Here is a 25,021-nt window from a genome sequence, read left to right on the forward strand (position 1 = left end):
CTACGGAGACAGCCCTCGCAAAAATGACTAATGATCTATTGCTAACGATGGATTCTGATGCGTCATCTATGTTGCTGCTCCTCAATCTTAGCGCTGCTTTCGATACCGTCGATCATAATATTTTATTAGAACGTATCAAAACACGAATTGGCATGTCAGACTTAGCCCTGTCTTGGTTTAACTCTTATCTCACTGATAGGATGCAGTGCGTCTCCCATAAAAATGTTACCTCGGACTACGTTAAGGTAACGTGTGGAGTCCCCCAGGGTTCGGTCCTTGGCCCTGCACTCTTCAGCATCTACATGCTGCCGCTAGGTGACATCATACGCAAATACGGTGTTAGCTTTCACTGTTATGCTGATGACACCCAACTCTACATGCCCCTAAAGCTGACCAACACGCCGGATTGTAGTCAGCTGGAGGCGTGTCTTAATGAAATTACATAATGGATGTCCGCTAACTTTTTGCAACTCAACGGCAAAAAAACGGAAATGCTGATTATCGGTCCTGCTAGACACCGACCTCTATTTAATAATACAACTCTAACATTTGACAACCAAACAATTAAACAAGGTGACACGGTAAAGAATCTGGGTATTATCTTTGACCCAACTCTCTCCTTTGAGTCACACATTAAAAGCGTTACTAAAACGGCCTTCTTTCATCTCCGTAATATCGCTAAAATTCGCTCCATTATGTCCACTAAAGACGCTGAGATCATTATCCATGCGTTTGTTACGTCTCGCCTCGACTACTGTCACGTATGATTTTTGGGTCTCCCCATGTCTAGCATTAAAAGATTACAGTTGGTACATAATGCGGCTGCTAGACTTTTGACAAGAACAAGAAAGTTTGATCACATTACGCCTGTACTGGCTCACCTGCACTGGCTTCCTGTGCACTTAAGATGTGACTTTAAGGTTTTACTACTTACGTATAAAATACTACACTGTCTAGCTCCATCCTATCTTGCTGATTGTATTGTACCATATGTCCCGGCAAGAAATCTGCGTTCAAAGGACTCCGGCTTATTAGTTATTCCCAAAGCCCAAAAAAAGTCTGCGGGCTATAGACTCTCGCTGCTGTGTTGGGTAGTGTTGGATCCGCTTTGGACTGGACTCTCGTGACTGTGTTGGATCCAATATGGATTTAACTTTCACAGTATCATGTTAGACCCGCTCGACATCCATTGCTTTCGTCCTCTCCAAGGTTCTCATAGTCATCATTGTCACCGACGTCCCACTGGGTCATCATTGTCACCGACGTCCCACTGGGTGTGAGTTTTCCTTGCCCTTATGTGGGCCTACCGAGGATGTGGTAGTGGTTTGTGTTGTGGTTTGTGCAGCCCTTTGAGACACTAGTGATTTAGGGCTATATAGATAACATTGATTGATTGATTGATTGATTCGCCGGTACATCTGTGAGTGCACCTTAAAGCTCTAATATGCAAAGCAAAAGCCATCTATCAACAACATCCAGAAACGCCGCCGGCTTCTCTGGGCCCGAAATCATCTAAGATGTACCGATGCAAAGTGGAAAAGTGTTCTGTGGTCTGACGAGTCCACATTTCCAATTTTTGGGGAAATATTCGCCATCGTGACATCCGAACCAAAGGGAGAGCGAACCATCCAGACAGTTTTCGACGTAAAGTTCAAAAGACAGCATCTGTGATGTTATGGGGGTGCATTAGTGCCCAAAGCATGGGTAACTTACACATCTGTGAAGGCACCATTAATGCTGAAAGGTACATACAGGTTTTGGAACAACATATGCTGCTGTCTTTTTCATGGACGTCCCTGCTTATTTCAGCAAGACAATGCCAAGCCACATTCAGCATGTGTTACAACAGCGTGGCTTCGTAAAAAAAGACTGCGGGTACTTTCCTGGTCCCCCCTGCAGCTCAGACCTGTCTCCCATTGAAAATGTGTGGTGCATTATGAAGTGTAAAATAAGACAGTTATTGTTGAATGACTGAAGCTCTACATAAAACAAGAATGGGAAAGAATTCCACTTTCAAAGGATCTACAATTAGTTTCTTCAGTTCCCAAACGTTTATTGAGTGTTAAAAGAAAAAAGTGATGTAACACAGTGGTGAACATGCCCTTTCCCAACTACTTTGGCATGTGTTGCAGCCATGAAATTCTAAGTTAATTATTATTTTCAACAAAAAAAAAAGTTTATGGGGTTGAACATCAAATATCTTGTCTTTGTACTGCATTCAATTGAATATGTGTTGAAAAGGTTTTGCAAATCATTGTATTCCGTTTATCTTTACATCTAACAAAATTTCCCAACTCAAATGGAAACAGAGTTTGTACTTTAATCATGCCACCTTTGGCAAGGCATTTTTTTAAGCAACACTTGCAGCGTGGCGCAGTTGGGAGAGTGGCCGTGCCAGCAACCTGAGGGTTCCTGGTTCAATCCCCACCTTCTACCAACCTCGTCACGCCTGTTGTGTCCTTGAGCAAGACACTTCACCCTTGCTCCTGATGGTTCCTGGTTAGGGCCTTGCATGGCACCTTCCTCCATCAGTGTGTGAATGTGTGTGTGCATGGGTGAATGTGGAAATAATGTCAAAGCGCTTTGAGTACCTTTAAGGTAGAAAAGCGCTGTACAAGTATAACCCATTTACCATTTATCAATAACTTTGAAGCCCAAATACTTCCATATTGCACTTCACACACCCTCTTAATTAACCAGTAGAATTGCCCTTATTTTCCATTTTTCTTCTCCCCGCTGTCTCTCTGTGTGCTCTGTGAGTGTGTGCCTGCCGACACACTCAACATGCTCCTCCGCTTTGTACGTTACCGCTGCATGGCAGCATGTGGATGAAAAAAAAACAACTGTATTTTTCAAAGGCAGTGTAGCACCGTTTTCAATTCATTAGTACCACAGTACTTTATCAGCACTGGTATACTGTATAACCCTAGATCGGGGTGCCCATACTTTTTTTTATTAGGTGAGCTTCTTTTCAAATGACTAAGTCGAGGTGATCTACCTCAGCGTTATATATATATATATATATATATATATATATATATATATATATATATCTATATCCATCCATCCATTTTCTACCGCTTATTCCTTTTTTGGGGTCGCGGGGGGCGCTGGCGCCTATCTCAGCTACAATCGGGCGGAAGGCGGGGTGTATGTATATGATAAATGGGTTGTAGTACCTTCAAGGTACTGAAAGCGCTTTGACACTACTTCCACATTTACCCATTCACACACACATTCACACATTGATGGAGGGAGCTGCCATGCAAGGCGCTAACCAGCACCCATCAGGAGCAAGGGTGAAGTGTCTTGCTCAGGACACAACGGACGTGACGAGGTTGGTACTAGGTGGGGATTGAACCAGGGACCCACGGGTTGCGCACGGCCACTCTCCCACTGTGCCACGCCGTCCCCTATATATCTATACATATATATATATATATATATATGTATATATATATATATATATATATATATATATATATATATATATATATATATATATATATATATATATGTATATTAGGGCTGGGCAACGATTAAAATTTTTAATCAAAGTTAATCGCACTATTTCTCTGATTAATCGCGATTAACTGCTTTGTATACGCAAAGCCCAATAATGAATTCAAAAGTAGTGTGTAGTGCACCTTTATTGGATTATTCTCCCACATGAACAAAAGCGCCAAAACATTTGTTGTGCAAACACAATTTAAATCAGTCCTTGTTAAACAGTAGCAGTTAAATAGCATATTTTAAGAAAATCAACTCAAAAAATGTAAATACAAACATTTAAGCTTATTACTACCACTGCCAGGGTATTTAAGTTATCCTGTTTGTTATTTAAAATAAATATAATCTACATACAAATCTCTGAGCCACAATCATAACATCTGAACAGGCAATTTCTGAGGTAACAGCAGAAACATTTTTTTTATCAGGGATCTTATGTTTAAAAAAACTATATTATAGGTAGTGGGCTGTTTTAGGGAATTTTTGATCAAATTATCCGTAGTAGCAATATGAATAATGTTGTGTTTATTCTGCGTAGTGCACTTAAAATAATTATGACCATATCTAGGAATTGATATGATGGGAATTTTCCGATTGTTTGCTTGGTGCTTTGATAAACTGAACGCATCTTATACATGGTACTATATTGTGATGTTATCCATCCATTTTCTACCGCTTATTCCCTGAGCCTGGGAAAAAAAAGAACTACCCTACCCAGTATGCAACAGGAGTGACGAGCATGCGCGGTAGCCTGGTATAGGTTGTGTCGCCATGACGGCATCTTGTATGTTGTGATATGCACGCTCTGAAAGCAAACGTTAAGAACTCAGCCAACACTCCTCGTCTGCATTATTCATAAATAGACAGACAACACATATACTCCGCTGCTTCACAGGCCGCTGGATGTAGCCGGCAATGTATTCCCATGCTAGCTAGCCGGTCTAGCAAGCACGCGTCATTCAGTCCAAAACGGCCCGATCTAGCCACATTCAGAATTGTCTGGCGGTTGTAAGTGATCCCGGAGTGATCACGCTTTAAGCCAGCCATGAAATTCGCAGAATTGTCCGGTATTTTTGCCAAATTTTCCATCTTTACCAAGAGCCCCTCGACGCCGAAGCTTTTCCGGGCGACGCCATCTTGTTAAGAAAAGGCGTTAACAAAATAAAAGCATGTAAACAACATACGCAAATGTGCGATAAAATAATTGTCGGCGTTAATAGATTGATGAGTTAACGCATAATTAACGCATTAATTTGCCCACCCCTAATATATATATATATATATATATATATATATATTTGCATTTATTTATGAAACAGACATTTTTGGTAACATGTCAAAGGTGTTTGATAAAAATAAAAGCATGTTTAACACATGTATAATGTTGTAATTGTATGCATGTTCGAAATAAACTCAAATCATAACCATAACATATAGATCATTTTCTTTCATAAAGACAATAATATAAGCTGGTGTATTACCTTATTCTGATGATTTGCATTGATTGGAATCAGACAGTAATGTTGATAACCTCCACATTTTCAAATTTACATTGTGAAGGTGTGCCGTGAGAGTCTCTTGAAATAAAAAAGTGTTTCTCGCCTTCCTGTCAGTCGTTTTTTTCTTCACACTGAGCTCAGAGCACCCAGCGTCATCTCACAAGGTCCCCGGGTGCTGTGAATGTCAATCAAGTGATGAAAGTGATTGATAATCGAACATTTTTAGGACTATTGTTTTTAATGACGGGCTGGCTATCGACCGGTTTCTAGCGGTCAACGTAGTGGGCACCCCTGCCCAAGATCACAGATCCGGGCTGCAAGACCATCAACATGAAACTTGGTCAGACAGTGACCTATGTTTACAAAATTATTTGGGAATGGAAGAAATGCCAGATGGCAGTCAAACACACACACACACTGGTACTCTGTACACGTTTTCATGCCGTACATTGAGAATGATTTTGACGAATGAGCCCAAAATTAGAAGAGAGGAGTTGATCTATTAACTATGAGTTGGAACCACAATCACCAATACAAATCATGAGCTATTTTAAGACAGACAATTAGACTTAGGGATAAACAGTAACTGATTGCGGGGCAACAAGCGATGATGATGTTTAGCTAAAACTTGTGTGTCTGGATGTAAGCACATCTGCCTGTGTGTCTGCTTGCAGCACCCAAGGAGGTCATGAATAGCACTGATGGATTCTTCCCAGCTGGCGAGGAGGTAATAATAAAAACTGCAAGCCTTTAAAGAAAAAACAGTGTGCTGTTTGCGGGCTATTTGTGCTCAATGAGATTTCCTGATAGTTATAAGTATGATCGTAATATTGTACATAAACAAGCCCACGTGTTCATTGTGCAACAAAATGGGCTTGGGCTTGGGCTTGATCCAAAAATCCCTGTCACTCAAAAGATGTGTGCGCAGGTGCAGGAAAATCAGTAGTGTTGGGACATGTTGCATCAAAGGTGCCAAACACAGACTGACTGAAAGGAGACATTGACTCTACGCAAGCTGTCCAGAGAGGAAGGGAGTGGACTGGAGGTTTTATTATTATGCATTCAGACAGCTGGGAATTAGACAAGTTTCCCCTTTTGGAATGTTCTGCTTCCAGGCCGGGAGAGTTCTCATGACGAAAACAAGTTGGGTAAGCAGTAGACAGTAATGAGGTTCATTTTTTTGCACTTGAATGCATGCCAGTTACTGCGGCAGGGAGGACATTATGTTCCTAACTACACTATTTGTGGACCCTCTGCCGGTATTTACTTTTTACACTAAGGACAATCACACACAATTTGGTCTTATTTAGGAAGAATTTCCCCAATGCAGAGACATAACCGTGACAATCATTTATAAACTACAATATTTTTTAGTATAAATTTAACACTGTCGTACAAGTGTAAAAAGTAGCTGTACGACCGGAGCGTGTACTCCGGTGCAAACAACCAAACTATGGCTAAAAAGCTCTACCAAAGCAGATCCAAGATGCCATATAAAACAAAAGGACAAAACACATGGAAACAAAGAGGGTTATACAAGAGCACATAGCTCCTGCAACTAACTGCCACCACCTCCGGCGCCATCTTGAATTGCCATCACTGACTTTGACTGGTCAGATCTAGTCTCACTCAACCTTGCTTTCCTCCAACCTCTTAGCGTATCAACCCATTCCCAGGTCTCTCCCCCGACTTCCACACTGCTCATGAAATCCCCATTCTACCCTTGAAGCCCTCCTTCCTTCCCCTATCGTCTCTGGTGCAGATGTGTCTCAGAGGATGCAGTCAAGCTGTTACAAGATGAAGAGGAGGCCGAGCAGCACAGGAAGCGAAAAGGGTGGGCAGTCACAAATACATGCTGTCATACACGACCGCAGGCTAACACTCTGCACTTTGTCAGAGTGTAGATATGAAAAAAATATTAGGCACACCTGCATCAGTTATTTGAATCAAACACAGGGGCTACATTAACAATCGTGCACTATACAGTGGGGCAAAAAAGCATTTAGTCAGCCACTGATTGTGCAAGTTCTCCCACTTAAAATGATGACAGAGGTCTGTAATTTTCATCATAGGTACACTTCAACTGTGAGAGACAGAATTTGAAAAAAAATCCAGGAATTCACGTTGTAGGAATTTTAAAGATTTTTTTTTGTAAATTATGGTGGAAAATAAGTATTTGGTCAACCATTCAAAGCTCTCACTGATGGAAGGAGGCTTTGGCTCAAAATCTCACGATACATGGGCCCCATTCATTCTTTCCTTAACACGGATCAATCGTCCTGTCCCTTAGCAGAAAAACAGCCCCAAAGCATGATGTTTCCACCCCCACGCTTCACAGTAGGTTTGGTGTTCTTGGGATGCAACTCAGTATTCTTCTTCCTCCAAACCGACGAGTTGAGTTTATACCAAAAAGTTCTATTTTGGTTTCATCTGACCACATGACATTCTCCCAATCCTCTGCTGTATCATCCATGTATCCATGGGGCGAGGTACACCACTTTGTCATCAAAAGGTTCAGAGAATCTGGAGAAATCACTCCACGTTAGCAGCATGACCGGAAACCAACATTGAATGACCGTGACCTTCGATCCCTCAGACGGCACTGTATCAAAAATCGACATCAATCTCTAAAGGATATCACCACATGGGCTCAGGAACACTTCAGAAGACCACTGTCACTAAATACAGTTCGTCGCTCTATCTGTAAGTGCAAGTTAAAGCTCTACTATGCAAAGCGAAAGCCATTTATCAACAACATCCAGAAAAGCCGCCGGCTTCTCTGGGCCTGAGATCATTTAAGATGGACCGATGCAAAGTGGAAAAGTGTTCTGTGGTCTGAGGAGTCCACAGTTCAAATTTTTGGGGAATTATTCAACATCGTGTCATCCGGACCCAAGGGGAAGCAAACCATCCAGACTGTTATCGACGCAAAGTTCAAAAGCCAGCATCTGTGATGGTATGGGGGTGCATTAGTGCCCAAGGCATGGGTAACTTACACATCTGTAAAGATACCATTAATGCTAAAAGGTACATACAGGTTTTGGAACAACACATGCTGCCATTTAAGCGCCGTCTTTTTCATGGACGCCCCTGCTTATTTCAGCAAGACAATGCCAAGCCACATTCAGCACTTGTTAAAACAGCGTGGCTTCGTAAAAAAAGAGTGCGGGTACTTTCCTGGCCCGCCTGCAGTCCAGTCCACTCATGCACTATAGATTAAATAATCTAATAATGTGCATGTTTTTGATAAACTATACCTCATTCAGTAAGCATCAAAGTTTTACGTTTTCTTTAATATTTTTATGTTTTCCAGCGGTTAACCTCGTTTTAAACTTTGGCGCCAATTAATCATTACAAATCAGGATGCGAGAGATGCACCTGCGACAGAAATCACACTGTATTGCTCAAGACACTGTTGCTGCACCTTTTTTAATACAATGCCACAAACTTGTCACACCCATCTTTGGCCAGTTTTGCTCATTCCTTTTTGCAGCACCTCTCAAGCTCCATCAGGTTGGATGGGAAGCATTGTGTGTGTGTGTGTGTGTGTGTGTGTGTGTGTGTGTGTGCGTGTGTGTGTGTGTGTGCGTGCGTGCGTGTGTGCGCGTGTGTGTGTTTTGTCCTTTTGTTTTATATGGCATCTTGGATCTGCTTTGGTAGAGCTTTTTAGCCATAGTTTGGTTGTTTGCACCGGAGTACACGCTCCGGTCGTACAGCTACTTTTTACACTTGTACGACAGTGTTAAATTTATACTAAAAAATATTGTAGTTTATAAATGAGTGTCACGGTTATGTCTCTGCATTGGGGAAATTCTTCCTAAATAAGACCAAACGCACATATATATATATATATATATATATATGTATATAATGCACAAAGACTGTGAATACTTATGTACATGTGCTTTTTTATTTTTGAAAGATTTTCAAAATTTACAAAACAAAACCTTTTTACATTGTCGTTTTGGGCTATTGTATGTAGAATTTTGAGGACTAAAATTTATTTATTCAATTTTGGAAAAGTGCTATAACATCAAAAATGTAGAAATAGTGCAGTGCTGTGAATACTTTTTGGATGCTGTGTAAGTTGCATAAATTACTTCCCTGGTCGTAAAAACATAAAAACATTTCCACCAGCACTTCCTATCGCCAGCATGTCTGTTCTTAGTCCAGTTCTTATGACAGTAATTATCACATTTTAATAGCAAACACACCTGACAGCTTTCCACTCATACTAAATACACACCTGTATATGGTTAAGTACAGGTCTAACCTGCACGCGTGTCAACATAAGCTGTAAGTATACTCCCATACATCGGTGTTTACAACATTCAAAATATTCGCATTTGCTTGACACGCTGTGCACCTCAGACTCTGTGAGTGGGGCCATGTATAGACAAACTGTTACAGAGAAATATATGTTTTAGTGTGTATAATGTTGAGTGTAATTAACCCCATAAATGCAAAGCAAGCATATAATTTGTGAGGCTATCAGTCGCGCTATCACAGTGATTTCATACATCTATAATATAAAGCAATAGCAGAATTTTTTTTTGTGTGTTAAGTCTGAAAAATGCCGACCAATTATCCTGTCACACATGCTTTGCAAGGCAAGGCCACAAAGTAAACTATCTGTTCGTTAAAAGAGCGTGGCATGTGTGTATTTCATGTACTAAGCCTCCATGCACCACTTTACCCGACTCGACTAACTTCTCTTCGCCCGAACTGCAACCCAGCTGTGTATATGACTTATCTTAGAAGTTAACCTCTAGTACAACACTCTACCAGCTGCTGAGTGGAAGCAAACACCTCCAAAAGTCAGACTTCGTAACTTGTAAGTTTTTAAGTTGAATTAGCGACAAGATAAAGGGGAAATTATCCTTTTTGGAAGTTTGCCTATTGTTCACAATCCTTTAAAGGGGAACATTATCACAATTTCAGAAGGGTTAAAACCAATAAAAATCAGTTCCCAGTGGCTTATTTTATTTTTCGAAGTATTTTTCAAAACTTTACCCATCATGGAATATCCCGAAAAAAGGCTTTAAAGTGCCTGATTTTCGCTATCTGTAAATCCACCCGTCCATTTTCCTGTGACGTCACTGCGTCTTGCCAATACAAACAAACATGGCGGATAGCACAGAAAGATATAGCGACATTAGCTCGGATTCAGACTCGGATTTCAGCGGCTTAAGCGATTCAACAGATTACGCATGTATTGAAACGGATGGTTGGAGTGTGGAGGCAGATAGCGAAAACGAAATTGAAGAAGAAACTGAAGCTATTGAGCGAATAGCTATTGAAGCTATTCGCTCAATAGCTATAGCTTTAGCTATAGCTATAACAATTGAAGCTATTCGGCGATCACCTTCTAACCAACGATTGCATCTTTTGACCACTGGAGCAACTTAAATCCGTCGATTGGTAAGTGTTTGTTTGGCATTAAATGTGGGTGGAGGGAAAGGCTGGATGCAAATATAGCTACAAATGTACATACAGCTAGCCTAAATAGCATGTTAGCATCGATTAGCTGGCAGTCATGCCTAGACCAAATGTGTCTGATTAGCACATAAGTCAATAACATCAACAAAACTCATTTTCGATTATCAACAGTCGAAAAAATGGAAAATAACAGAGCTGATTTGACTTGGTGTGTGTAATGTGTTTGAGAAAATGGCGGATTGCTTCCCATTGTAATGTCACGGGTGAAAGGTCATCGCTCCGACAGCGAACATTTAAAGGTGTTTCAATCGGCAAATTCACCCTTTTAGAGTTCGGAAATCGGTTAAAAAAACATATGGTCTTTTTTCTGCAACTTCAAGGTATATATTGGCGCTTACATAGGTCTGGTGATAATGTACCCCTTTAACCTGACTCTCACCAGACTCCTGTAGTTTGTTGAGCTCAACGCAAGGGTCTGGGCTCGAAGGCATTACAAACTCCTCCCAGATAGCAAAAAATAATGAACCAATCAGGATCGGCGGGCAGGATTTCCTCGATGTGACGTAGCGCCGAAGGGACTGTTTGATTCAAACAACGATGGTGGCACAGAGGAAGGAGTCGTGTGCTAACATTGATTCTGCTATTGAATCTGTTTTGCGACATCAATCGAATATTAATTATTTAAAAGATGAACAGAGACTGGTTATGAAGGCATATATTGGTGGCAAGGATGTCAATCAATCAAACAATCAATGTTTATTCATATAGCCCTAAATCACAAGTGCCTCAAAGGGCTGCACAAACCACAAAGACATCCTAGGTAGGGCCCACATAAGGGCAAGGAAAAACTCACCTCAGTGGGACGTCTACCATGATGACTATGAGAAACCTTTAAGAGCACCACATATGTGGGCAACACTCCCCACCCCACCCCTAGGGGACCGAAAGCAATGGATGTCGAGTGGATCTAACATGATATGTTTTGGCTCTTCTTCCGATCGGGTTTGGATTTCCCAGCGTCGCTCTCATCAGCATCACAGGTTGATTTCGATGTGAGTGGTTTATCCAATCACTTACAATTATTTCTTTTACAAGGCCCCACCTTCTGAAATACATCTCCTATTGAGAACTACCAGATCAATGTGTGGAGCTCAGCGAATGACAAGGGTCTGGCGAGAGTTAGGTTACAATCCTTATGAGAGTCAAGAAAACAAAAGTTTTTTTGTTTTTTTTCCCTTGCATTCTTACATGTAAAAACCAGCTATTTCTTGGTGGCTACCAATGATTTGCATCATGTATATAAAACATTGGATGGTTTTTGTATTTGTTTTAGAGGGCTTTGAAGGCTACAACGATGACTCCAATTTGCTGCTTCTTGCAAGCGTTTATCATCATCTTTAAAATCCTAAAAAAATTAGATGTGTGTTCTTGTCTTTCATAATGATTGTGAACGATAGGCAACATTCAAAAAAAGTGAAGTTCTTCTTTAACTTCTTTTACATTTGTATGCCAGTTAAAGGGGAACATTATCACCAGACTTATGTAAGCGTCAATATATAACTTGATGTTACAGAAAAAAGACCATATATTTTTTTAACCGATTTCCGAACTCTAAATGGATGAATTTTGGCGAATTAAACGCCTTTCTATTTATCCCTCTCTGAGCGACTACGTCAGAACGTGACGTCACATCGGTACTCAACGCCATTTTTCCCTACACATCAGACGCATCGAATCAAATCAGCTCTGTTATTTTCCGTTTTTTCGACTGTTTTCCAATACCTTGGAGACATCATGCCTCGTCGGTGTGTTGTCGGAGGGTGTAACAACACGATCAGGGACGGATTCAAGTTGATTTACGTAGAATGTGCATCGATTAGCACGGCATGCTAATCGATGCTAACATGCTATTTAGGCTAGCTGTGTGTACATATTGCAGCATTATGCCTCATTTGTAGCTACATTTACATCTAGTCTTTCCCTCCATCCACATTTAATGCCAAACAAACACTTAGCAATCGACGGATTTAAGTTGCTCCAGTGTCAAGAGATGCAAAAGTCCCCCGTTTGGTTTTTACCGGCGATGCTACAACAGAGATGGCAAAAATGTCTGGATATCCTGCGACACTCAAAGCAGATGCATTCCCAACGATAAAGTCAACGAAATCACAAAGGTGAGTGTTGTTGATGTTACTTATGACTTATGTGTTAATCAGACATATTTGGTCGCGGCATGACTGCCAGCTAATTGATGCTAACATGCTATTTAGGCTACCTGAACGTACATTTGAAACTATATTTACATCCAGCATTTCCTTCCACCCACATTTAAAGCGAAACAAACACTTACCAATCGACGGATTTAAGTTGATCCAGTGTCAATGCGAAAGTCCTGATCTGTTGGTCTGCACATTTTACCGGCGATGCTAACGCAAAGATGGCCGAATAGCGTCAATAGCTATTCGCTCAACAGCTTCAGTTCCTTCTTCAATTTCGTTTTCGCTATCTGCCTCCATACTTCAACCATCTGTTTCAATACATGCGTAATCTGTTGAATCGCTTAAGCCGCTGAAATCCGAGTCTGAATCCGAGCTAATGTCGCTATATCTTGCTGTGGTATTCGCCATTGTTTGTATTGGAATCGCTATGTGACGTCACAGGGAAATGTACAGTGGCTCAAGCAAATAGCGAAAATCAAGCACTTTAAAGCTTTTTTTAAGGATATTCCGTGACGGGTAAAATTTAGGAAAAAAAATCGAAAAATTAAGTAAGCCACTGGGAACTGATTTTTATTGGTTTTAACCATTCTGAAATTGTGATTAATGTTCCCTTTTAAGAATGGTTCAATGCTACCGAAGACATTGTCTGTAGAGTTATAAAAAGTTTTTTAATTGCCAGAGTTTGACTCTTAAACAGATCTAACGATCTACAGTATCTACAACATGTGCTGCAATGGAGGAACCCTAAAAGCCATTTAGCCTCTGTTTACTTTTACACACCTTGACCGGGGCAAGCCCCAGCTTTCATGGAAAGCATGGAACATCCATGATCGTGTTTGTCCATGAGCCCTACATGATCGCTGTGTGCATGTTTGTGTGTGTGTTTGTGTGAGTGTTTGTGTGCGTGTGCGTGTGTGTGTGTGTGTGCTAGTGTGTGTGCAGGTGTGTGTGTGTGTGTGTGTGTGCGTGTGTGTGTGCATGCGTGTGAGCACGTTAACGCCGCATGGGTCTGCCTTCCGCCATGTTTGCACATGGCAAACACACAGTGATCCCTTTAAGTCTGCGATGAAGCTCCCATTCATAAATCAAATGCTAAGTTGAGTTAGAAAAACTTTGGACAGCTATATCAAATATCGGTGAGTGGTCGCTGCTTTTACTGGATGGAGCTCTGTTTTGCCGACCAAGAAAAACTTAAAAGCTGTAACAACAATAGCATGGTGATGATCTTTTTAACAGTAGTCCGGGAGACTGAGGTAACACCGCAGCACCGATTGTTAAATGCAATGTCCTCCAAACATACAGTACATTATATGTAAAGATACCATTTTGATATGAGTACAGGTCTATCTGATTTTTTGTCTGGTGAATAAATGACTACTGGAATTGATATCAAGTATAAGCGGGTTTGTGCACAATAAAGAGTTAAACAATTTATTTTGCTTTAGTTCAAAGTATAAGTGCTGCATCATGTGACGTTCTTTCCTTAACATGAGCTTGGTGAACTTCTTCTGTGGTTTCCAGCGACCCAGTGACGAGAGCCTTTACTTTTTTTATGCAAGGAGCTACACACTGATGTGCTTGTCTTAGTAATGACAGAATTATGATCTTCCATCTAAAACAACCCCGGCGAAGGCGCTGAGGGGTTAAACGTAAGCAGTGAAGAGACATCAAAGAGAGACCGAAGGCTGACAGGAGGGCAGGACACAATGAGTAATACATCAGCAAAAAAAAAAAAAAATTAAACAGGGCAGATGGGTCCAGTCCCAGTCCTCCAAAAGCTTCTCATAGTCATTTATCGTCTCAACATTGAGGATCGGGACAAGCTGGATTTTTGGAAAGAATCCGTGCATTAATGTCAGACTATAGTGTAATGCAGGGGTCACCAACCTTTTCAAAACCAAGAGCTACTTCTTGGGTACTGATTAATGCGAAGTGCTACCAGTTTGATACACACTTAAATAAATTGCCCGAAATAGCCAATTTGCTCAATTTACCTTTAACTCTATGTTATTATAATTAATTAATGATATTTATCTTTGTGGAAACACTTATCATCTTAATGATTTCTCACAATAAATATTTATTTTTGATGACATGTTTTAAATAGGTTAAAATCCAATCTGCACTTTGTTAGAATATATAGCAAATTGGACCAAGCTACATTTCTAACAAAGACAAATCATTATTTCTTCTAGATTTTCCAGAACAATTTTTTTTTTTAAGAAATTCAAAATAATTTAAAATAAGATTTAAATTTGATTTTACAGATTTTCTACATTTGGCAGAATAATCTTTTTGAATTTTAATCATAATAAGTTTAAAGAAATATTTCACAAATATTCTTCATCAAAAAAAGAGAAGCTGAAATGAAGAATTAAATTAAAATGTATTTATTATTCTTTACAATAAAAAAAATGATTTACTTGAACATTGATTTAAATTTTCAGGAAAGAAGAGGAAGGAATTTAGAAGGTAAAAAGGTATGTGTTTTAAAATCCAAAAATAATTTTTAAGGATGTACTTTTTTCTCTAAAATTGTTTTTCTAAAAGTTAGAAGAAGCACAGTAAAAAAATAAATGAATTTATTTAAACAAGTGAAGACCAAGTCTTTTAAATATTTTCTTGGATTTTCAAATTCTATTTGAGTTGTGTCTCTCTTAGAATCAAAAATATCGAGCAAATCGAGACCAGCTTGCTAGTAAATAAATACAATTAAAAAAATAGAGGCAGCTCACTGGTAAGTGCTGCTGTGAAAGACTCAAGCCGTCGTCTTGTGGGTTCCAAGGACCACCAAGGAAGGACATGCCTTTTGAGCAAGTGTAGACTTATTTTATTTTTCAATAAACAAAAGTCTTTTGCGTGTTGCTTTTCAGCCTTCCCGTTGTCTGTGGGTTGCACGAGCTGCTGGTCATGTTGTCGTCTCTCTCTCATTCTTTCCTCGTATGGGTTGCTCTCGCTCCGCACCATCACCAGCCCCGTTCTCTCCTCCTTCTCCCCTTTTATACAGCGATAGGAGATACGTTACTAGTGTACAGGTGTGCGATCCACACACCTGATCTTGTTTGTGGCGTCGCTCCAGGCCCGCCCCGCCCCGCCCCGCCTCGCCGCTCGCTCGTTACGCCGGCGCCATCTTAGGTTGGGCTCCAGCGTGCCCTGCCTCTCTGTTGGACTGTCGGCTCCGCCTCTCCACAGCTGCTTTTTGAGCTATTTTTAAAACAGGCCAGCGGGCAACTCATCTGGTCCTTACGGGTGACTGGGTGCCCATGGGCACCGCGCAGGTGGCCCCTGGTGTAATGCGTAATGATGTCACCATCATAAGTTAAGCAAAGGCTGTAGCTCTGTATAACATCATTCCTTTTTACAACATTTCTGTTGGTTTAGCCAGGCAGTGTCACAACATCCTTCTTAGTCACCATGGAAACACTTAACTACACAGACCACTAATGTTCTGGTGAACTGTAAAACTGTGTTTTCCGAATACTGCCATTCGATTAAAGCAACCATCCGTTTTTCTTCTTCGCAACTTTGTTCACATTATGGTCAAGCAGCTTGAGCATAGCATTAAAAAAGGTGAAAGTGAGTGTAGAGTTTAAGCAGAAAATGTCGTATTGCTGTTCTGTTCTTGGGGGTTCCAAACGTTCAAATAGAGAGACAGGAACGAGTTTTCATAGAATCCTGAAGAAGTGGCTCATGAAAGGCAATAAAGTCAGAAAAAAACGAAAGTGCGTCGAAGGAAATGGCTCTTAAAAATATCACTTTCATCATCTTGTGGAATACAACTGTATCACTTGTGTATGCAACGATCACTTTCGTCTCCAAATAGCGTAAGTGTCAAGCGAAGTGAGGTAGCTGTAACTTTTGGCAATGATAAATTGTTTAAATCTTTAATAAAATATTTTTTTCTTAAGAGTGTAAAACTCCACTCCATCCCATTTTAAATATTTTTTTATGATTGCTTTTATATTTGCCTCCAAATCTTTCAAAATAAGCAATGTGACAATATCAATTAAGTATTCAAATTATTTATCTGTGTTGGCCCTGTGATGAGATGGCGACTTGTCCAGGGTGTACGACATCTTCCGTCAAAATGCAGCTGACATAGGCTCCAGCACTCCCCGTGACGCCAAAAGGGACAAGCGGTAGGAAAGGGATGGATGGATTATTTCCTTATTCCCTTTTATTACCTACGTTATTTTGAGCAAAACAAAGGCAATATATTTTTTGGGTGACACTTTAGCGTTGACCGGGTCTGAAAAATGTCTCCTCTGCGCAGCGCGGGACCGGTTGGGTGGAGGCGTGGAACGCGGTAAGCAGGAAGTGAAGTATGTTCGTACTCGTAGTAGATAAGAGGAATTGATTTTTGGAAATGTTCTGAAAATATCTGTACATAACTATTTGAGTTATGTTGTTACAAACACATTAACAAACCTTGGCGAAAACATAACATGTTTGGTGGAGATAAGAAAGTCTGCATTCTGCGAAGCAAAGCACGCCATTTTCATCTCAAGTCTGCACTCCACATCGAGAGGAGCCAGACGAGGTGGTTCAAGTATCTGGTCAGAATGCTCCCCCGTTCCCAGGGAGGTATTTAGGACACGGTAAGAGCCGGCCTGGTAATGCCTTGGGATACCCCGGGAAGAGCTGGAAAAAGTAGATGGGGAGAGGGAAGTCTGGGCTTCTCTGCTTGATCCTCAATCCATCCAACCATTTTCTACCGCTTGTCTCTCTCGATTTCGTGGGGGGCTGTAGCCTATCCAGCTGCACTCGGGCAGAGAGCAGCACACTGGACAAGTCGCTCCTTCATAAACCGTCATTCAGAAAATATATTTGATTCCAGCAAAGCTAAATATCAGTTTGTGAGGTATTTACAGTATTAAAAATTATATTATTAGTTAACTTTTTTGAGAAATAAATTACCACTGGAGAGGACACTGCTTCTCAGAAAGTAAAAGTTAAAAAAACACTAACTCAAATATAATTTTTTCACAGTTGGAACACTGGATGTTTACAATGTGTTAAGATCCGTACGCGGATTTTCTCATATTATTGTTGTTTCTGTTCCATTTTCATATGACTCTGCTGTTTAACATGCTTATTTCTTGTTTTTGTTCATTACCATGGTTACTCATCAGTTCACCTGCTGCTCACGGCCCCGCACACCTGCTACAGATAATCACCGATGATTTGCTTTTCACGCAACGAGTTACGCCTGCAATACTTTCATGTATGTATATTCTTGCAAAGCTTTTCACGCTAGCCATTGTTCATTCCAGTTCTCATGCTGAAGGTTTTGTTTTCTCTCTTGTGCCAACGGGTCAGTTTAGTTTGAATTTTGTATCACCTAGTTCTCATACTAGCGTCTTTGGTTTCCTTGTGTTAGCTACAGTGTTTTGTTTCTTAGATCCTTGTTGTAGAATAAATCTGTTAAAACTTACCTTTGCTGTGTTCAATTTTGACGCATCCTCGAGGGAATCGAACCCAGTACCACAATGCCACACAGGCGTAACAGTATGAATCCAGCAAAAAAGAATTCGATCGCGTCGAACCAGAAGAAGGAACCCTTCGACTTAGGGCTGTGGTTGGAGCTCATGGCTTGGGAGCAGGAAAGACTCGGCTGTTGGCCTGAAGTCTCCTCCGATGCCGTTCGCGCTGCCCCGAAGAGGCGGGGGGTCCAGTGGAGAGGTTCCCCGCGCGGCAGTAATGTTCCAGCACCACTTATTCCTCCCCATGGACACAGCAAACGTCATTCCATTCAGGATTCACCTTCCACTACCGGTAATCCTGCTTGTTTTTTTTCCAATCATTCCTTCCGCCGCCATGACACCATCTCAGACTGTAGTGATGACGACATGTGGGGAACGCCCACCGGTGACGCAACACCGCCCCCTGTCGTCGATATCTTTGCTGAAGATTTTTATATTGTGGACAGTAAATCTACTTCTCAACAACTTTCTAACAATAACATTTATTATAAAATACAAAATTATCAGGACATTTTTTCTTTTTATCATTCTGGTAAATCCCAATCATCTGCTTCTCCTACACCTCCTTTAAAACCTCATTCTCCGGCCAAGTCCAGGTGTTTCCTCCCTTTTCTAAAGGAAATTCTGGACAAATTAAAGGGGATGAGTCGGCCCGCCTCCAAACCTCCCACCACCCTCCCTTAAGGTCAGTCCCTGACCATAGGGAACGGGTCTGGGATCCCCGTCTGGAGGGGGGGGGGGGGGGGGGGCTATGGCCTATAGCTGTGCTACAGAGGTAGCACAGATGCTACCCTCTAAACCACAGCCACCATGCAGACCACCTTTACCTGTTTTTTCCCAGGCCAAGTCTCAACGGCCTTGTAGACCTCCTTCACCGGTGTTCAGACTTGCGAGGTCATTACCTCCAGCACGCCCTCCTCCTCCGGTGTTCGGCACAAGTCCCTGTCCCAGTCCATCTAGTTTTGTACCTAGCCTGGTTATCAAGCCAGCATCAGACTCTCACCTGGTTTTTGTACCAGCTACTTCTCCCAGTCTGGTTCTCACACCAGCACAGGACTCAAGCCTGGTTTTCACACCAAAAAATGTTTCTGGCCTGGTTCTCACGCCAGTTTCAGACTCTAAGCTGGTTCTCACGTCAGCACCAACTCCAGGGTTGGAGCCCACTGCAGCAGCAGTTCCTAAGCTGGAGCCCACTCCAGTACCAGCTCCTCGACAAGTGCCGTTACCAGCTCCACGCCGCCATGCACCACCGACGACGAGGCTGGAATCCACACCAGTCACGCCGACGATGACTACTGTGGCTTCCACGCCGCCCACGACCCCTGCGGTTTCCACGCCGCCCACGACCCTGCGGCTTCCACGCCGCCCACGACTCCTTCGGCTTCCACGCCGCCCACGACTCCTGCTGCTTCCACGCTGCCTACGACTCCTGCGGCTTCCACGCTGCCTAAGACCCCTGCGGCTTCCACGCCGCCTACGACGACTGCGGCGACTTCCACGCCGCCGATGACACCTTCTTCGGCTTCAGCACCCGCACCTGTCCCCATGGTGACGAGGACGGCATCTACTGCGGCTGCAGCAACCGCATTATCCCCGTCTCCTGCACTCGGGCCTGCTTTGGCTGCATTCCCCGCGCCCTCGTCTGCTGCGTCCAGGCCGGCTGGGACTTAGGTGCTGAAGCGTCCACCAACTCGGCTTCGGGTGTGGCCTCTGCGAGGTCGTCCTCCTCGCCGGACACTCCCTCCTCCCTGTCAGCCACGGATGTGGCCATGCCCGGGTCATCCGCCTCGTCGGGCGCCTCATCCTCCATGGCGGCCACTGATGTGGTTTTGTCGAGGTCGCCCGCCAAAACTATTTCGGCAGCGGCGTTCCATCCGCCACCGCCACAGTGCTTGTCCTCGGTGGATTCGGTCGGGGACATGCGACCCGGCGACCCTCCGCCATGGCCTTCCTCCGCCCTCCCTTCTTCCGTAGATTTTTCTTGTTGTGGGGAGGGGGTTTAAGTTTTTTCTTTATTTGTTTTTGGACATCTGGACTCTGTCTTTTTGGGGGGGGATACTGTTAAGATCCGTACGCGGATTTTCTCATATTATTGTTGTTTCTGTTCCATTTTCATATGACTCTGCTGTTTAACATGCTTATTTCCTGTTTTTGTTCATTACCATGGTTACTCATCAGTTCACCTGCTGCTCACGGCCCCGCACACCTGCTACAGATAATCACCGATGATTTGCTTTTCACGCAACGAGTTACGCCTGCAATACTTTCATGTATGTATATTCTCGCTAAGCTTTTCACGCTAGCCATTGTTCTTTCCAGTTCTCATGCTGAAGGTTTTGTTTTCTCTTTTGTGCCTACGGGTCAGTTTAGTTTGTATTTTGCATCCCCTAGTTCTCATACTAGCGTCTTTGGTTTCGTTGTGTTAGCTACAGTGTTTTTTTTTCTTAGATCCTTGTTGTAGAATAAACCTGTTAAAACTTACCTTTGCTGTGTTCAATTTTGAAGCATCCTTGAGGGAATCGAACCCGGTACCACGATGCCACACAGGCGTAACGCAATGTCACTTTAAAGACACTCAACTTTAGCATTTTCTTAAAACAGTGGATGTTCCTGCACTCTTCTGATAAAACATTAGTATGTTTGTGTTCAATTACTATAAATGTGTTTATCATAAACATCACTGCCACTGTACACTCTGTAACATTTCTCTCAAGTCTTTTTTTAGTATTTTTTTCTGCACATATACCACAATAATATCGTACCGTCGCCTTAATACTGTGATAATATCATACCGTGAAATGTTTGATACTGTTAAATCTCTAGTAACAATAGTATTTAAAAACTCTAGGATTGGCCAAATTTAAATAATTTATCTCACCTATAAAAAAATGGATGAATGGATGGATTGTTTTATATCGGACTACTCTAAAGATGCAAGTTTAGGTCAAAGCCTCAAGTCGTACTAACAATCCCATTTAATACCTCGGTTTTGATACGCTTCAGGTTTCTTTAAAAATGTTCGCCACGCTTCTGCCCCAGTTTTCTTATACTGTCTTGGTGATCATACTGCCAAATATTGCGCGTAACAAAATAATCCCTTTTCCCGTATATGTTATGACAAAACATGCAACATTTTTTAACCTATTTTAAAAGTGTTGCTATATGCTTGTGTTTTTACCTATTTTTAATGTATTGTATTGTGCTGTCTAATGTATCATATTGTGTATTAATTTGTTTTTATGTTTAGGAACTGCAGATGTATTTTAGCATCCTTGCTATAATCCAGCATATTTAAATTTTTTTACATTATTTACATTTCGTGTTGTGTTCATTTAAGTGCATTGTCCGTTTGAATAAATAAACTCAAACTCAGTACTATCATGCGAAATCGTGTTCCCAAACAAATAGTTCCCACTTGTTGGTGATTCAGACTTTATTTTATTGAACACGACTGCAAAAGTATCCACAATGGGGCCAAAGAAAGTTGTGTGTGCCAGCATTTTGATAAAGAAGGTGAAAAACAGTTAGACGTTATTGTCGGTAGTAATGTCAAAAGACTTAGTGTAGTTTACACTTGCTTGAACAAGAAATGTATTAATTATCTTCAAATACCTTTCTCGTCAACATTCTTTCCTCACTTTTGTCAACTCGTTTAGGTAAGTTGCCTCTCAAGAGTTGGAATTGGGGGTTACATTACCACAAATGATTCCCGGGCACGGCACCGCTGCTGCCCACTGCTCCCCTCACCTCCCAGGGGGTGAACAGGGGGATGGGTCAAATGTGGAGGACAAATTTTGCCACACCTAGTGTGTGTGTGACAATCATTGGTACTTTAACCCTAACTTTAATTTTAAGTGACAAGCTGCTGACGCTCTTCTGAAAGGCTAATTTAGATGCACATTTTTTTTTCTCAAAATAAAGCAATGAAGAACGTTTTTATGATATTTGAGATGTTTTTTAAACTCATTATAGTCAACAGTATGTAAAAAATAGACTATATACGATATATCCATCCATACAATCCATCACTTAAATGTGTTTTTATGTCAAAAAAAGGTTTTTATGACCAAAAAAAAACAAAAAAAACTTGCTGTGGCGCTGCGCCTTGATCGTTGACATGTAGGGAATACCCTGCATACATAAGGAGAAAATCCATGATGATTTGTTGGTGTCCGTATGATGAGTCTCAATCGGCTAAACATGGCGGAGTGGCCAATCAGAGGTAAGATAAGGCGGATTATCAAAATCAGGAAGCAAAATCATAACAGACATGCACTAATGTCACATGACGACAAAAGAGTCGGAGACAGAGGGACGCTTCAAACTGGCGACTAAAAAAAAAAAGAAACATACTCAATTCCGGCAGTACTCATGCAGCATAAGACCCCAACGCTACTGCCACAATGCAAGACAAAACACAATAATCTTGCAATGATTGTTTTCGTTCATCCAAGTCATTGTAATCTCAGGGCATTCAATCGATCGCAATTGGACTTTTTGGTTTGTCGAAGTAGACCTCTAATCTGAGGAGGCTTCATCAGTTCATGCTCATAGATTTTGATTGGTCAGATTTAGTCTTAGATTGGTCAGCTCTAGACATGACTGGACTAGATTTAGACAAACCAAACAGTATTGCTCCACACTTGTCTTGTTAGATATTTGGACAAAAATGGCTGTGTGTTAATAATAAATCTATACTGCTAAGCAAAGTGTACGCTGACTACTTTTGGGTAATTCAGAGATTTATTTCCAGAGTATTGATCCTTGATTTCCATATGCATTTTGTTCATTGTGCAGCATTTTCGCTTGCGCTGCTTTTGCAGGTAACAGTAACACAACACAATTTCATTCCGCCATTGTTGTTTGGTTTTTGAAAAACTCACACATCCTTAAACAAAATTCTTTACTCTACATGGGCATCCTCTTTATTGTGTATTTAAGTGTATAAGATCAGTATAGTCGGTTTGTAGTCATGCAAATAATCAACAGCGTGGCGCAGTGGAAGAGTGGCCGTGCGCAACCCGAAGGTCCCTGGTTCAATTCCCACCTAGTACCAAAATCGTCACGTCCGTTGTGTCCTGAGCAAGACACTTCATCCTTGCTCCTGATGGGTGCTGGTTAGTGCCGTGCACGGCAGCTCCCTCCATCAGTGTGTGAATGTGTGCGTGAATGGGTAAATGTGGAAGTAGTCAAAGAGCTTTGAGTACCTTGAAGGTAGAAAAGCGCTATACAAGTACAACCCATTTATCATTTATCATTTAACAAAGATGATGCCATTTTGATCAGTTGACCTATAAACAGCAATTAGGCCTAATTGACTTTAAACACTTTCACAGCATAATCCTTGAGTCAGAAACTGTTATTGTTGGCATACAGGAAAGTCAACGTATCTCTCTCAAAGTGTGGGATAAATCAAACAATGATGAAACATATACTGTATAAACCAACCCCAGTCTCACCATATAATTCCATCCCAGTGTGCCTAAAACTGCAGTCTAATCACTTTCATATTAGTTTCAAAAATTAATCTGATTAAAGGCTGAAAAACACTCAAATTCCTGACCTTCTCTGGCCTTAAGTCATGTTTGTCTGTTTCATATTGAAGTGAACAAAAAGACACGAAAAGAGAAAGAGGTCTGTACACATGGAAGACAATAGACAACATTTCTCTATTGTAATAAAAGGGTCACCCTTGAGAGGAAGCGTGTGTGTGTGTGTGTGCGTGCGTGCGTGCGTGCGTGCGCATGCGCTCTAAAAAAAAACATCTGAGCGCAGCTGGTGAGCAGACATCTGGGGAAAGAGTGAGAGAAAGAAAAGGGATGTAAGAGCGGTGGGGTGACAGTGAGGACAAAGGTAACTGGGAGACTTGAAAATAGACCTGTATTCAATGGGGTAAGGATTTCTTCCAGTCAAGAAAAAAGAAGCTTCCAGTAATAAAAATGTATTTACCACCAAAGATATATCAAGTAAAGGAAACAAGATCATGTTGTCGGTTAAAGACAGATCAACACCACGCAGTTGGTGGCATGGACGAAAAGATGTACAAAAGAATATAAGCTAGTTTGGACAAACAGCAGGGGGGGTAAAAATTGGGGAAAATTCTTAAGAGGCCCGGCACCAAAAAAAGCACTTCAGCCATCAAAAGGGTCAACATTTTTAGCTTTCTTTTGGTTAAAAATTCTATAGACACATTTCTTTCATACAGAAAGTGTTAATACAAATATATACAGTATGATACTGGTCCCTAATATCCAAGACACATTTTGTTCATTCTAAGGTTCGCGGTGTAAAACAACAATAAATGTGCCACCAAAAAACAAACAGATCTAGTTAATGACATGCCGACAAAATCTACTAGATGTCAGTCTCAACGTGCTGATATTGATAGATTTTTTCCTCTGTCAGAAGATGGATGTCAACTCACGCTGCAGGTAATAGGGAACGCATGGCTGGGGAATTTTTTGCAGCACAATACACTCAATGACTTACCAAACATCAAATAAAACAAACACTTCTAACTGTCAGTGCAGTGCAGTGTGTTTTTTGTTGTCAAAAGTTGTGAAAGGTAAAAAAAAATTACCAAGCAAAAATGAACAATTTTTTGGCGTGGTTCAATAGATCATTTAAGTACTGGTACGGTAGCATGCCAAGGGTTGTAATCTGAACCTGCTGAAATTGTTGAGTGGAAGGACATCAACTTAAAGGCCTACTGAAATGAGATTTTCTTATTTAAACGGGGATAGCAGGTCCATTCTATGTGTCATACTTGATCATTTCGCGATATTGCCATATTTTTGTCGAAAGGATTTAGTAGAGAACATCCACGATAAAGTTCGCAACTTTCTGTGCTAAGAGAAAAGCCCTGCCTCTA

General features: G+C 41.4%; 1 long non-coding RNA gene across 2 annotated transcripts in view; it reads right to left on the reverse strand.

Annotated features, from left to right (window-relative positions):
- The window catches only part of LOC133553036 (uncharacterized), an 89,096-nt gene that overhangs the window by 34,219 nt on the left and 29,856 nt on the right, over positions 1 to 25,021 (reverse strand). The window contains exon 1 of one of the 2 annotated variants that reach the window (XR_009806823.1): positions 18,103 to 18,491. The exons of the other annotated variant lie outside the window; for it this stretch is intronic. This is a non-coding gene — a long non-coding RNA (uncharacterized LOC133553036). Of the gene's footprint in view, positions 1 to 18,102; positions 18,492 to 25,021 lie in introns of those variants that run through there. 2 annotated transcript variants of the gene reach the window in all.

This window comes from Nerophis ophidion, linkage group LG05 (genome assembly GCF_033978795.1).
Source record: "Nerophis ophidion isolate RoL-2023_Sa linkage group LG05, RoL_Noph_v1.0, whole genome shotgun sequence".
Lineage (NCBI taxonomy): Eukaryota > Metazoa > Chordata > Actinopteri > Syngnathiformes > Syngnathidae > Nerophis > Nerophis ophidion.